Raw genomic sequence first — 16532 nt, 5'->3', positions numbered from 1 at the left:
AGTGTACGTATTGAACCGTGGACTAACTATATTGTTGCACCCCTACTATTTATGTAGACAGATATATCAATGGATAGATAAATAGATAAGATTAAAGTTAAGGCTTCGGCCGTGTCTGACTCATGCAAATGCAGGTGTGGGTTTTTGCAAAAGCAACATATGCAACCACAGAGCTCCAAACAGAACCGCAGAGGAGGTCAGGTTGATGAGAACATCGTATTTTTCCCTTTCAACCCGGGTACCGGGTAGTCAAATGCCATTCACTTCTCATCTGTATATAAATACAATATATATAGATATTAGTATGTACATGTATTAAAATAAATACTAATATTTATTACTTTTATACTAATAAGAACAGTTGTGCTTATTTTTTTATTTTATATATGTAAAAAGTAATAACATGCACATTAGCAATTCATTTCTACCTGAATCAACCCTTAAAAATTACTTGGATTCAGTCATATTGAACAGAACTGAATATTAAATAAATATTTTTACATAAAGCACAATTTCTGAATAATATTTTTTGCCTTACTTAGAAGCTACCTCATGAAGTTTATTTTAAAGTCCCTGACAAAACATGTTAATGCAAAGTTGATCTGTTTGACTTTTAGAAGTGTGCATATACAATAATATATACAATAATTTATTTACACACACATACACATACTTGGGTATATATATAGAATTCTACACCTTTCAGACTCATTATATATATATATATTTTTTCTCAGGCTTTTTTGAGACTACATATGCAGTGCCTATAGAAAGTCGACATATCCTTACCTATTCCTTTTGACACATTATACCCTGAAAAATAAAATAAATGATGTCTAACATTTTGAGCTGCATGTACACATAACCTGAACATTCTGGACAATTATTAAAAATTAAGCAGTGAAATGCCTGGTTTGGTAAAGTGATCAGCCCCTAAGAGTATACCATTATAAACTTGCTCAGGTGCAAGCAATTAACTTCCAGATTAAACACCAGGCTAGTTGCCCCACCTGACATCAATAGTAGTGGTGTTAATTTCTTCAGAATAAAATGAGCTGTTTCTTGAAGATTTCACTGTTAGTAGTGCATGGTACGGCAAAGAGTTCACCATGCTTGGCAAAGTGCTTTCAAAAGACCTCCGGGATGAAGTAGAAAGGCACAAGTTAGGAGAAGGCTCCAAAAACATTTCAAAGGCTTTAACCTCACAGTACTGTTCAGAGCATCAATAAGTGTATGGCACCACCAGCACACTGACTAGATCAGGCCGTCCATCCCAAGTGGATGACAGAGCCAGGAGGACACTGATAAAAGATGCTACCATGAGGCCAAATTCAACTTTGAAGGACTTACAAGGCTTTATGGCTGGGTCTGGTCAGTCTGTGTATGTGACAACTATCTCCCAAGCTTTACACAAAGCTGGCCTGTATGGCAGGGTGGCACGAAAGAAGCCTTGTCTGGTTTGTGCTATGTAAAAACACATTTGTAAGAGTCTGATACCTTCTGCCAAAAGGGGCTATGGTCTGATGAAAAAAAATACACCTTTTTAGACTGAACTCCAAGTGCTTTGTTTGGCGAAAAGCAAACACAGCACACCATCCAAAACACACCATACCTACTGTAAAACATGGTGGTGGCAGCATTATGTCTTCAGCTGGAACTGGGGGATTGAAGGGTAAATGGATGCTGCCAAGTAAACCCAAATTCTTGAGGAAAACCTGTGTCCCTCTGCTAGACAGCTGAAGATGGGCAGCTCCTTCTAACACGACAATGACCCTAAACATACTGCCAAAACAACAACAAAATGGCTAAAGGATAAGAAGATGAATTTCTTAGAGTGACCAAGTCAGAGCCCTAACTTAAATCCAATCAAAAATCTGTGGATCAATTTGAAGAGAGCAGTCCATTGCCACTCGTCCATTGAGCTTGAGCAATTCTGCAAGGAAGAATGGGCAAATATTCCCCAATCAAGAGACTGATGGCTGTGATTAAAGCAAAAGGTGGCTCTACGAAGTATTAAAAGAACACTCCACTTTTTTGAAAATAGGCTCATTTTCCAACTCCCCTAGAGTTAAACAGTGGAGTTTTACCGTTTTCGAATCCATTCAGCCGATCTCTGGGTCTGGCGGTAGCACTTTTAGCATAGCTTAGCATAGATCATTGAATCCGATTAGACCGTTAGCATCTCGATCAAAAATGACCGAAGAGTTTCAATATTTTTCCTATTTAAATCTTGACTCTTCTGTAGTTACATTGTGTACTAAGACTGACTGAAAATAAAAAGTTTCGATTTTCTAGGCCGATATGGCTAGGAACTATACTCTCATTTCGGCGTAATAATCAAGGAACTTTGCTGCCGTACCATGGGTGCAGCAGGCGCAATGATATTACACAGTGCCTGAAAATAGGCTAACATCTGTCAACATGACCAGTGTGACCACCTGCTTGCACAGTGAGACAATTTTCAGGCACTGTATAATTTCATTTTCCGTCGGTCTTAGTACACCATTTAACTACAGAAAAGTCAAGTTTTAAATAGGAAAAAATATAGAAACTCTTTAGTCATTTTTGAGCGAGATGCTAACGGTCTAATCTGATTCAATCTATACTAAGCTATGCTAAAACTGCTACCGCCAGACCTGGAGATCGGCTGAATGGATTAAAAAACGGTAAAACACAACTGTTTTCCTGAGTTGAAAAATGAGTGTTCCCTTAAATCAAGGGACTGATGACTTTTCCAACCCTGTTATTCTTGTTTTTTTTTTTTTAATTCATTTACAGAACTGTTGTTTTTTCTTTCATTGGTTTGGTTTTCATTGGTTTTCTGTCATTTGCTTTCATGGGTTTGAATTTAGGCTGTATGACATATAAAGTAACTTTTTCAAAGGGGTATGATGATTTTCTATATGCACTGTAGGCATTTTTATTTGACTTTTACTTACATTTTCATAGTGTATATAACAAATAATATAATATTAATATAATATAATGTGATAACTAAAATTAGAAACATTTCTCACGCATTTGTTTTTATAAATAATGATCAAACAAATTAAACCAGTATTGGGGGTTTGCATTACAAGTAACATGAGTTGAGTAACTTTATTTACAAGAAAATATTGAGATACTTTTTAAAATAAGTTACTTTGTTTTCCTATTTATTCACTGACACCTCTCCTGTCCTGTATTGAGAGAAATTAGGTACAGACTAGAGGTACTTCCTTCAGCTTTATTAATTTCACTCTTGGTGTGAAAGGGACTTTACAATTGGCAAAAATATAACTTTTGGGTTTTCTATTATTAAAAATAAATAAGTAAGCCCAGCCAAGGTGACAAAAAGTAACGCAAAAGTAACGTAATGCATTACTTTTCATAAAAAGTAACACAATGGAATAACACAATATTGTAATGCATTACTTTCCCCAACACTAAATGAAACTGCTTGTCCTCCTACACCTTTAAGCTCACCTTTAAGCCCACACTTTGATCTTTGGAGAGCTGGTGTACTGTGCGCCACCAGAAATATTTGACTTTTTTGACCAATACTACTTGTTTAAAGACCTTGTAAAAAAAAGCCATAAACCTTTTGATCTTACTCACAAATGAGCAGCCTGCAATATCAAAACCAGATGTCAGGATATCTTACAGCAATAAAATAAGTAGCTTCACCAGCTTCAGTCGTGGAACCACACAAGAGGCAGTTCAGGAGACAAGCCACTAAGCAGCGCTATTGCATGTGAAATCATTTGCTGTCCTCAAACCTCTTATTATGAGAGCAGCTGACATGTTTCTTCACAAAAACAGATACACTCCAACCGGTCTCACGAAAATGATGCACTGCTTTATTACATTAAATAAATAATTCACAAGTTAAAAAAAACAAGCGTGATTTTTCTGACAAATCTAACTATTATTATGGAGTCCTCAGTGTCAAACATACGTAAGCACAGCCACTGAATCAATCACTTCTGATGAACAGCTCTCTCTAAAAAAAACCCCCGCACATATCCTGTCATGCTCACAGGCAATTTTTCACTTCACACAGGATACAAGATGCTGATAAAAGGCCTAGACAAACAGGAATATGTACCTTTCTAAAGAGTACTGTCTGTATTTTTGACTTTTCTCAACCCTTTCTTTATCTACTTACGTAATATCTGCTGTCAGAAACCCTGTGCTGTCTTAGGAATGTCATTTTTCATTAATTGGATGCTGTTCATCATTGTTATCAATTGAGCAAGAACCTGCACAGCTATGAGAAACAGACCTTTCAGTCTCATTCTTATCAAACCCCCGTGAACCTAAACTTATCATCCATTGTAAGAAGGCAACTCAATATAGATGGCATTCCAGAAATGACAACCATATCTTGAAACTTTAAATAAACCATGTACAGTGTTACGTAAGAGTAGCTGATGATAGAAATGTAAATGGGTGAGATCACTCTGACAAATAACTGGATGGTTTAAAAATAAAAAAAGGAAACCTCTAGAAACCCATAATGTGGCAAACAGTGTTTAATTTTGAATATATATTTTTATTTAGAAAGCTTTTTATTAGCTTTTATTTTAATTTCAGTTTCTAATTTAGTACTTAAACATATTTTAGTTAGGGGTCATTTTTAAATTAATTTTCACACATTTTCATATATATATATATATATATATATATATATATATATTTTTTTTTTTTTTCAGTTTTAGTTTTAGCTGATTAAGGGCCCACTTGCCACAACTGGTGGCAAGTGGGAATAAATGCAATAATATGGCACGTTATTGCAATGATGTGGTTGTGGTTTTGTCTCTGTGGAACATCCTTATTTTCGAACACGAAGTTACTAAATGTTACGCTGCAAAAATATGACCACAACAAAAAAATCCCTCCTGCCCCCATTTTGTTTCACGAGAGTGTGGGAAATCGCCAAACAAAGACAAGTGTGCTAGAAAAATGCCATGTGCTGGGATGAATTCAAGACGAGAGTCTGGTAAACAACTCCATAAGAGGTGTTTTGTTGGCAAATGCCAATGTTAACTGAGTCACTGCCCAACTGTGCACTAAATTTCTGGGATTATCTAACCGATAAACCACAGACAAATATCTGTTTGGTTTGGTTAACCAGCAACAAAAAAAACTACCGCAGTCATCACAGAGTAATGAATAGTCATCACAGAGGTGAATGTTTCTCATGTTTCTCTTTAGTTTCTCATATTAAAAAATATATATATACTTTTAACCCTTTTGACCTCAAAGCCTCTAATTATCGACAACAACAAGGCCGCAGTAGTTTTCCAGTTATTCATGATTTACTGGATAAGAATTTTTACAAATATTTTTCCCCAACAGCATGAATTATTTTTTGAGTAAATATGTATATTCATTAGAAAGAATCCCATTGAGTTTTACAATTTTAAAAATTTACATATTTACATACAGTCAAACCAAAATTTCTTCAGACACCTTTAACATTTCTCACATTATCACAGATTATTTGCTATAGTTTAGAACAAAGTAATAAAATATGACAAGAACTCAGAGTTAAATTCATCTTGATAATGTCAGATAAAAAGGTATGTGATGGATTACAATCAACCAAAAATCCAATATTTGACGATATTTACACAACTATCAATACTTTGGTAACCAATTACCAAGCGATGCTTAATTTTGTTGAATCTGTGGTGTAAAAAGGTCGCATTAGCAATTAAAGAAAAAACACTTAAGCAAAACATGGTCATTTTACTGGTAGTCCACTGTGTGAAGAATGTTTGGGTATAATATGTCACAGTTTACTTTATTTTGCTATCCTCACTTACATAAATGAACTATAGTGTCCTGTACCCACTAGTAAAAAATATCAAAAATTATATCTAGTGTGTGAATAATTTTTGGTTTGACTGTGTGACTTTCTGTCTAGAAATCATACTTTTAAAAGTAGCCTTCCTCACTGTAAAAACTCCAATTTTTTCTATACAGTGATAGCCTAAAAGCTATGTCAATTAGCACTGCATTATAAGTACACTCTAAAAAGATGGTTCTTTAAAGGTCTATTTAGAACCGAGTTTAGGTTTTTTTTTTATTTTTTATTCCTGGCTTTTTTTAAAAAAAAAAAAAAAAAAAAATAACTGTCAAAACAACTCATTACTCATTTTCTGGACATCAACTATCCAGCTACACAGACTCAAACTTGCAAATTGTTCACTCAGTTTAAAAATGTAAGTCAAGTGTACACATTTTTAAGCAAAATGTTGAGTTTACACATAAAAACAAGTTAACTCAATGTTTACTATATTTTTCTCAATGAACACAAATAAGAAAGTTGAGCAAACTCAGTATTTTTATTTCTTCATTTGAGCGGTCAACTTGACATTATTGCGCATGCGCAAAGTGCCGTCGCTGAACTATACACGGAGTTTACTGCTTCAAACATAAACAACGATGGCAAAGGGAGTGGATGTCTTCTTTTAAGGTAAGTTCTTTCTGCCCAGATTTAATATAGAAAGTAAGCCAAATAAACTACACAGTTAGGTTTGTAAATGTTCTTTAAAGAAAGAATAAACATTGTTGAATGAAGTCTGGCGGCTAACTAGTTAGCTAGCTTTGCTTTTCCAAGCACGATCAGCTAACGTTAGCATTTGCAAGGTATGTATACAGATATATTTTTACAGATACAGTTCAAATGTCGATTAAACGAGTATATAATTAACCAGATAGAGGTTAATTATGTGTTGTATTTCGTTGTGCTAGGCGATATAACTTACTAGTTTATCTGGCACACAGTTGTTGTTGTTGTTTTTTGTTTTTTTGTGAATCCGCGATACTGGTGCATATATGTGAAAGTGCAAGACGTGTAAGATGATAAACGTGTTTATTGACACACAACCGAAGCGTGCAGAAAATATGCGATCACAGATTCATCTCTCTGTAGCAGCTTAGTTCGCTTAAATTGTCAAATACACATAAAGTTATGTCAAAATGTGATTATTTACATAATCACTTGTAAGTCTGAAATGAGAGGCAACGTCTGAGATAAAATCGCCTGTGTGTCAGTAAATTTGATCCGTGCATTAACTCTAGCCTCATAAACCTGCTGATATTTGTTCCGTTAATGTTACAAAAAAAAAAAAAAAAAAAAAAAAATAAATAAATAAATAAAAAGCTAAGACAACACTCACTCCTCTTGACTGAACAAATTTAGCAGCTTCAGTAAGAGTCAGTTTATTCCATACAGTGAAGATATGCAGTATTTTTTTATACATGTATTTTTTGTATTATTTCTGACTTATTTCTGTACTGGTAAAAACTAGTCCTTATCCAGAATTTTATTATTATTATTTTTGTTATGTTTTAAACATTTAATGTCAATATTTAGTAGGAAATATATATATTTTTTTTTTTTTTTTTTTTTTTACTGCAGGACACAAAGCCAGAGGATGTCCACACCAAGGGGATGAAGATGAGCATCTTAACTATTACTGGAAGATGATGTTGTCATCCACTCAAACCTAAAGGTGCCTAGGATGTAGTACTAGAGACGCAGATTGTGTTGGAATATATACATGGCCTTACCACTGCTGTTGCTGTCCTCTTTGGCTTAATTTAGATCATCCAAAAAAATGAAAATTCTGTCATCATTTACTCACAGCCATGTCGATCCAAACCCATAAGACATTTGTTCATCTTTAATACACAAATGAAGATATTTTTAATGAAACCTGAGATATTTCTGTCCATTCACTGAAAAACTATTCACCTAAAATTCTGATGCTTCAAAATGTTCATAAAGAGATTGTAAAACAAATACATAAGAATCGAATGGTTTAAACAAAGTCTTCTGAAGAGACGTGATCACATTACACATCACGCATTTCACACTAAATGCTGCTCCATCTCTGCAATTGCTGTGAGTTTGAGCCTTATATAACATGTATAAAAAACCCCCAGAAATTGTATTATATTTTAGTTTTCTATACAGTGATAGCTTAAAAGCTCTGTCAATTAGCACTGCATTATAAGTACACTCTAAAAAGATGGTTCTTTAAAGGTCTATTTAGAACCGAGTTTAGGTTTTTTTTTTTTTTTATTCCTGGCTTTTAAAAAAAAAAAAAAAAAAAAAAAAATTGTAACTGTCAAAACACCTCATTACTCATTTTCTGGACATCAACTATCCAGCTACACAGACTATCAACACAGTTTCAACAGGTGAAGTTCTTTCTTACAATGTCTATAAAATGTTAACTTTCATATTGTAACTTGTTTCCCATTGCCAATAATGTCTTTTTTTTTTTTTTTTTAGGTTCTTTTTTGTGACCAGCTCTGTTCGGTTAAGGATACTCTCTTCTCCACTAAGTAATAGAGGTAATGAGTTTATTCATTGTTAGATTTTTCTTAAAATTATTACTTGAGTCTATGCTTAAGTGTTAAAGCTATATAAAATTATCCTAAGATCCCACTTTAAATCACTTTTTCTTTTTTTAATATTTTGAAGGGCATACTGCTTATATGTCAATTTTTGCTTATGGCCTTCATAAGCATAATTGTTTTTACATAAACACATGGACACTCTTTAACTGTAAACTCAACTGTGTATTTCAGATGCATCATATTCACAACCTCATCTGCAGAGAAACTGCCACTCAATCACACCACATTGATGGGCTTAAAGGCATCACAGAGGATCCTGAAGATACATTATTCCTGGAAATTTTGTCATTTATTTTCTCTTTCTATTTTTACTTTCTGATGTATTTTTTTCATGTTCATTGTCAACTGTCATTTATTTTTTGTATTTAGCCAATAACTGTTTTTAGAGCATTTTCATTTTCGCTTCAAGTTCATGTCAATTAAAAAAAATAAAAGTACCTAACTGAAACTACATGCTGTTTTGTTTAGTTTTTGTGTGAGTGTGTAAAACCCTAATACAGGCTAAAATACATTATAGGAAAAACAAAAATGTTAATAGATAATATATGTAAATAATATTAATAAGTAAAACTAGTATCAAAGGTATAAATATACTAATATTAATGAAAATAAACTATTTTCAAATGTACTATTTTCTAAATCCTATTTCATGCATCCCTACAATTGCGTCTCTTCAGGAGACTTAAACTGCTCAATTCATATTAACTTATATATTTATTTAATTATTTATGATCTCTGTATGAACGCTTTGAAGTTTTGGGTGAACAGCCTTTCAATACAGAAGTCTCTCAAATTTCATTAAAATATTTTAATTTGTGTTGAGTGTGAACAACGGTTTAGAACAACATGGGAGTGAGTAAATGATAAATTTTCAGAATAATTTTGGTTGAATTATTCCTTTAAGTGTTGTGTTAATAGTTGAAATATTTTGCTTCTTGATCCAGTGTGTTTGTTGCATTATGGATGCGCCAAAATAATACATGGAGCAAGATGAACGTTTAAAATGACGGTAAAGTTTAGCTTCCTTTAAATTATATAAAAGTTTTTTTGTGACTTTTGATTTAAAACTTTACTTAAGGCTGCAGAATTTTAATATTTTTAATGTTACATTTTTCTGGCACTTAAAAAATATTTTTTAAGTGTGTGTTTTTTGTTTAAGAGTGTTTTTATTGTAAATAGTCACATCCTAGTTACATCATAGTTTGAGTGGAGAAAAGCTAAATTGTGTTCATTTTGCAGAATGCCAATAAATACTTTCTGTAATGATGACAAAATCTTGTTTGTGTTATATTTACAGTATTGTTCATACTGCATGCATTTGTATTCTTAAAGGATGTGGAGGAAGCATACAATGTGGCTTAGAGTCTGGATGTAAGATTTAAAGTTATACATTTAAATAGTAAAAAATGCAGTTGAGTTTGCTTAAAATACTAAAGCAACCGGCTGCAAAGCTTTTTTGAGGTTACTGAACTTCAAGCAAAAAATTACTGGCACAACTTAGTTCTTGAAGTTCAGTAAACTCAAAAAAGCTTTGCAGCTGGTTACCTTAATATTTTAAGTTGAGTCAACTTAACAATTTAAGTTAATCTGCTGCAAAGCATTTTTGAGTTTACTGAACTTCAAGAACTAAGTTGTGCCAACTCTGACTGGTAGTTCACTCAACTTCACTGAAGTTCACTGAACTTTTATATATGAGTTGGCACAACTTCCCTCCTTTAAAGTTGAGTAAACTCAAAATTGCTGTGCAGCAGATTAACTTAATTTTTTAAGTTAACTCAACTTTTTATTTTTTACAGTGCTCATATATAGGTTTTTAAGACAGTTTTGCCAGGGTGAATTTAAATGATCTTAATTTATAGTTCTTTTGGCTTATTTTAATACTTGTTTTGCCATCTTGAGGTCCCTGGTTAAACCTGGTTGAGGTCTTAATGCACCTTAAAACTTTGGGTCTTCATTTGCTTGAGAACACGGACAGATATAGTCAGTACATGTGATGTAAAATAGGTCCAGTGTGTGTGAAGCTTGCCATGCTTGCCAAAAAAAGTAAAAATAAACAAAAGTATGTCATAACAACCTCAGGGACAAGTACATTTTTTTTTTTTTACAGCTGGCAAAAGGAATCGTCCAGCTAAAATGAAATTTCTGTCATTATTTACCCTTTTTTTCTAGATAAAATAGCAGCATGTTTGTTTTGAATGACATGAGGGTAAGTAAATAATGAAATAAATAAAATTTCTGAGCGAACTATTGCTTTAAAATTTAGCTTCATGTATTTTACAATCTAAAACATGTCCAAACACACAAATCAGTGTCGTGAACCCTCCTGATATGGGGCAGGGGCTCTGACCCAGGAGAGCACAGCTGGGAGTTCTTTCAGCTGTTTTTGGGAAAATTCCTCATGAGACAAGGCTCTCAAAAAGATCTAAACAAACCCTGACAAGAACACGAAGAGAAGAGAAGACTTTTCAACCTCATTTTGGAACAAGATGATCACTAATGCAACCCAATTGGATTCTTTGCTTTAAATAAAGTATGACAGATAAAGCAAGGAATTTCAATGTGTTTTTTCTGACTACACAACACTACTAGAGTCATGTATCTAGTTGTAGGCTTTTAGAGGTTACATGCTGTTACCATGACCCTTGAAATTTAATAAGTACTCAGGGCACAGCAGCAAAGGTTCATAATTCATTCCATCTTTCTCAGACGTATCAGATTACTTGTTCTTCTCCAAAAACATATTCTCAATATTTATCCCTTGTGCATTTATCACCTCAAGCTGTAAATCTGCCAAACGAAAAATCACATGTTGAACTTTGCCCAAACACACAGAACTTTTGCGATCATCTTCGTTCCATCCTCCCCACATGCTCTCACCTCAAAGGTCAAAGATCAGTCTTTCAGCGCATTACATCTCTGTGTGAGCGCAGCTATAAAATGCCACTTCTAGTAGAAATTCCTCTTTGACATTTCATGGAAAAAGGGCTTTGGTATGTCACAAGTGTTTTGTTGGCTGTAGAAGGAAGAAGTCATCTTCTAAAACAGATATTTGCAGTACCAGGTACAGTTTCATAGCTTTAGAAAAAACAAATATGACATATACACAGAAGTACCTTTACTTTTTTAAGTGACCAGAACATTTTTGGCTGGTGAATGAAAAATTCCCAAAGGCTTACACTGAACATTGACGGAGGGACCCAAGCCGTATCTAGAGACAGAAATATCATAACCAACTGATCTAGACTAGTATGTAACCACTTTTAGCTAGTCAGAACACACACCCTAACAACCACAGCAATATTCCAGCACCCACTCAGAGTCATGGGAGTACATGCATTAATTGTATTTTCACTGTAAATTTGGAAAAACAACAGCTTGCATTTCTAATAAGGAATATATATATAATATATATATAATGCATAATGTATTTTAGCCTAGAATTTTCATATTTTTAAAGTTTTAAATAATCTTTAAAGTGATTCCCGTGAGGCCACAAGCTATCATCTGTGATAATCACCACTACAGGAAGTGTAAAGAACTGCATCAAAACAAACCAGACCTCTGTGATAAATATGAATGGACCATTGTGTGTATCTAGGCATGAGTGGGTTGGGCTGTACATTTGGCCAAGACATACAGGACAGTGCCCTTGTGTGTCCTTCACCCATGCCGAGGAGATAAGTTCAAGACTGGGCCATGGCTGAACAAGGTTCCCCCAACTCTGCCCACAGGGATATTGCTCCCGGCCCACTCACAGAGATAGATTTCCATTGCATCCTGTTTTCCCTTCTAAATACTTGGAAAAGAGAACATCTATATATGCAACCACAGATATCATAATGTCAGACTGCACGTACGCAAGTACCTTTATATGGAAAGAAGCTATTTTGGGTTACTAATAACTGTATGCTAGAATATTTATTTCTTACACTCAGGCATGATACAAAGTGATTTATTTATAAGAGAGCTCAGTATAAATTGTCTGCTAAAGTTTTAACTTTTTATTTGATTGTTGAATATACTTAAAAAAAAAATTTTCTTACAAATTTAAGTCAAATTTAAATAATGGATCGATTGATTCATTATTGACTTAATACACTACCATTTAAAAGTTTTTGAACAGTAAGATTTTTAATGTTTTTTAAAGTCTCTTCTGCTCACCAAGCCTGCATTTATTTGATTCAAAATACAGCAAAAGCTGTAATATTGTAAAATATTTTTACTATTTTTAAAAATAACTGCTTTCTATTAGAATGTTTTAACATGTAATTTATTCCTGTGATCAAAGCTAAATTTTCAGCATCATTACCCCAGTCTCTAGTGTCACATGATCCTTCAGAAATCATTCTAATATGCTTTAAACAAAAAACATTAAAAATCTTACTGTTCAAAAACTTTTGACTGGTAGTGTATGTACGGGATAAACATATATGAAACACACTCGCTACAGTACTACAGGCTTAACATTTTATTTATGATAAAAGAAAAAAGAAGAAAAGAAAAGAAAAAAGAAAAGAAACAAAATGAAAAAAAAAAGAAAAATCCTTTCAGCATCTTTAAATGTGAAGTATGCAGTTTCTGGGCTACTACTGTCACCTAGTGGAGCTACAAAAATAAAGCATATTTTCAAACGTCCTTTACACTCATATATGCCCATATAAGATTATTCTTATCTTTACAATATCTTACTAATTTATCAGAGACTTGACAGTAAAGAGATAACATCTGTGGCAAATACAGTAAAGAGCTAAAGTGTCATAATAACTCGAGTGTAACGTTAGCATACCTGAGAACAAATTCTGCAAGTTCCACGTCTGGATCGAAATTTAAACATTTCATCAAAATCCTCCATCCTGTGAAAGCACCACCAGCGTTTTCCTTGTTTTATCCTTGTTTATTTTGGTAAGTCTTTGGAGTTTGGCTTGTAACCAAATCTGAATTTCTGGTTTTAGCCTAGATTCCACACTGGCTAAACACGCTCTGGCTCAGCCTACAGCAGCCACGCCCCAAACTCTCGCCATTGGTTGAGCCGGAATGATTGACGTATCTGATCTGACCGCTCTAAATGTAATGATGGCGTCTGAGGCTCAGTGTTGTTTACACGTTTGGGGAAGATAAACCCGTGAATGGCATACTTACAGTAGTGAATGAACAATAAACTGGGTTAAAATAATTTATTTTGACATAAAACATCTTACAAACTTTTTAAACTTTAAACATGAATGAAAGCTTTACATGTGGTTCTCATCGTCGTGCATTAGAGGGAGACAAATACTCAAAAACTCTCACTGTTTGTGAGTGACACCATTTTTGTTAAGAATGATGCAAACCTTGATTTTTTTCTAAATCAAACCAGCAAACACCATCATCAACAAATAGATAATCTCCATAAACATTAGATGGAAATGCCAGTGCACACATCTGAAAACAGATTGTGCTACTAATCTAAAACCCTAAATACTATACAAATATTTGAGAGATTGAGTGTTCAACTTAGCACAGGGATGTTAATCATGTTTTCCATATACTAAGAGGCATTCTCCTCACATACTTGAGAGTATCTTCAGGTCTAAGTGCTGAGTAACACACTCGTGAGGCCTCGTGGCCCGGGTTCAGCTCTCCTATGCATTGCTGTCAGCCAGCTCATCTTCAGCTCTGTCAAGCAAGGGTTCTCCACGTCTGAAACAATTAGCAACTTGATGTGAGGTTTCATGAGTACAACGGCCTAACCTTGACACCCGTGACACAGCCTTTCAGTTCAGCAAAAGGGAAATGTGAACAGCACTTTCTACAAATAGAATATACTTTGATGTGTTGTTACTTTAGTGAAAATATTAGATAAGTTAAACGATTTCTGAACCTGATAAGCAAAGGTTGCAAAGATTTTGTACCCACTTGTATCCAAGTCCCTTTCTGTGTGTAGATTTTACTTATTCAATGCAACTGCATTCTATTTACCAATAGAAAATCAGGCTTGATCTGCAGCACACACATCGCCTTTAATAACTGAATTTGAACATACTTTTACATAGTCTGACGAGGATTCTAGTTTTACACCCAACGACCCTGCAAAATCATGCACGAGAATGTTTTCCCTTGCTTTGCTTATGCAGCGTAAAACACTTAAGAATGTGATAATTTGACTTGACAGATCTAAATTTGTTTGGTTGCCAACAAGATACATGGAACCAGTTACATAATGTAGAATAATTGGGAACAGAAGTTAGAACTGTATTGTTATATCTTCCATTATCTATGTTCAGACTCTCTCAGCTGCATTCCTTAGCGTTGGTTGATCTTATCAGCATTATTAATGAAGCATGTATTTAATAACAAGTTCCGACAACTATGATATCCTTATCTTAAAAACCATATACAATCTGTCAAAATGAAAATGATTGATTTCTTGCTGGCATATAATTACAGCCTGGTCTGCCTGGGGACTCTGAATACTTTTTTTTTAATATTTTTCCCATTTAAATTTGGATATTGCAATCTGCATTAACTTAAAGGCTGTTCAGCTGAATTGTTAGAAAGTGTTTTCTTTTTTAATGAATGTAAGGTAGTTACTTTGTATATTGTGTGTATATATATATATATTTGACAACCTCATCCCACTCACTCTTTCACATACAGCACACATACTGTGTCCCTAACCAGCTGTGATGGAGCCCTCCTCTTCCTGAGGGATTTATCAGAGCGCCGGATGTTTGGGAGCTTTCGAATCAAATGAAAATCTTCCTCTTCCTCTCATAGTTCAACATGGGAAGGACTCAAGGTCAGGGGACATACTCATGAACAACCCTAAAATGTATTTAGTTACTTATGAAACTTTGTTTACACTGATTATTTTGAGTGACTCATTAAAAAAGGTTACTTTTCTTAAACTGCATTGCATGCATATCAGTGGCACAATAGACTTCCTGCTGATTTGATTTTACATAAATTTCCATTTTAAGTTGTTTAGCACAAGTAGGGCAAATATTCTTTCAAGTATTTATTCAACAGAAGTCTTAGTGTAAGAATTTCTTCTCTGGAAAGATGCAGGCCTTGACTTGGTAATTCCATAACCATTCATTTCTTCATTTTGACCTATTCATTTGTGGCTTTTCTTGAGTGTTTTAGGTCATTGTCTTGTTATTGCCATGTCCACTTGTGGTTCAGCCTCAGCTTTTAGACAGATGGTCTCACATTCCCCTCAGCTACTTTCTGGTTCCGTGTGGAATTCGTGGTTGACTCAGTGATGGCAGGCAGGCCAGACCCTGAGGCACAACAGCGGCCCAAAACCATAATGCCTCCACCACCATGCATTACAGATGATCCGAGGTGTTTTTGGCCAAAGGCAATCCTTGTTTTTTGCCAAACATGTCAGGCTTTGGTGCCAGTCAGCTCTAACACTGTCTCATCTGTACGCAACACACTGTTCCAACACCACTTAGATGTTGTCTGGCACACATGCCTGATGAATCTGCTGTGTGAATCCTGTAGCCTCAAAGGTTTCCTAGCCACTTCCAGCAGCTGTCATTGATCAGCTCGTGGTGAAATTACCTGGCCTGATAGACAACCAGTGGTTTGAAATGTTCTCACATACAGGACGTAAACGGAACTGAACTGGCATTAAAATTCTTCTAAGACAGTAGAGAGTTATTTTCACTAATATGTTTATATGTGTATATATATATATATATATATATATATATATATACAGTTGAGGTCAAAAGTTTACATACACCTTGCAAAATCTGCTAAATGTTAGTTATTTACCAAATAAGAGGGATCATACAAGATGCATGTTATTTTTTATTTAGTACTGCCTAAACAAGAAGAAAAGAAAAATAATTGTTACATTTATAAAAATGACCTTGTTCAAAAGTTTGCATGTGCTTGATTCTTGATAATGTATTCTGTTTGGTTTTTCAGCATTTTTGTGTATTTGAACCCTTTCCAACAATGACTGTATGATTTTGAGATCCATCTTTTCACACTGAGGACAGCTGAGGGACTCATATGCAACTATTACAGAAGGTTGAAACGTCCACGTTATTTCAGAAGGAAAATCCATGCATTAAGAGCCAGGGGTGTAAACTTTTGAACAGAATGAAGATGTGTACATT

Source organism: Labeo rohita, chromosome 20, assembly GCF_022985175.1.
Source record: "Labeo rohita strain BAU-BD-2019 chromosome 20, IGBB_LRoh.1.0, whole genome shotgun sequence".
In the NCBI taxonomy this organism is placed as follows: domain Eukaryota; kingdom Metazoa; phylum Chordata; class Actinopteri; order Cypriniformes; family Cyprinidae; genus Labeo; species Labeo rohita.
Note: the sequence above shows the minus strand (reverse complement) of the source record.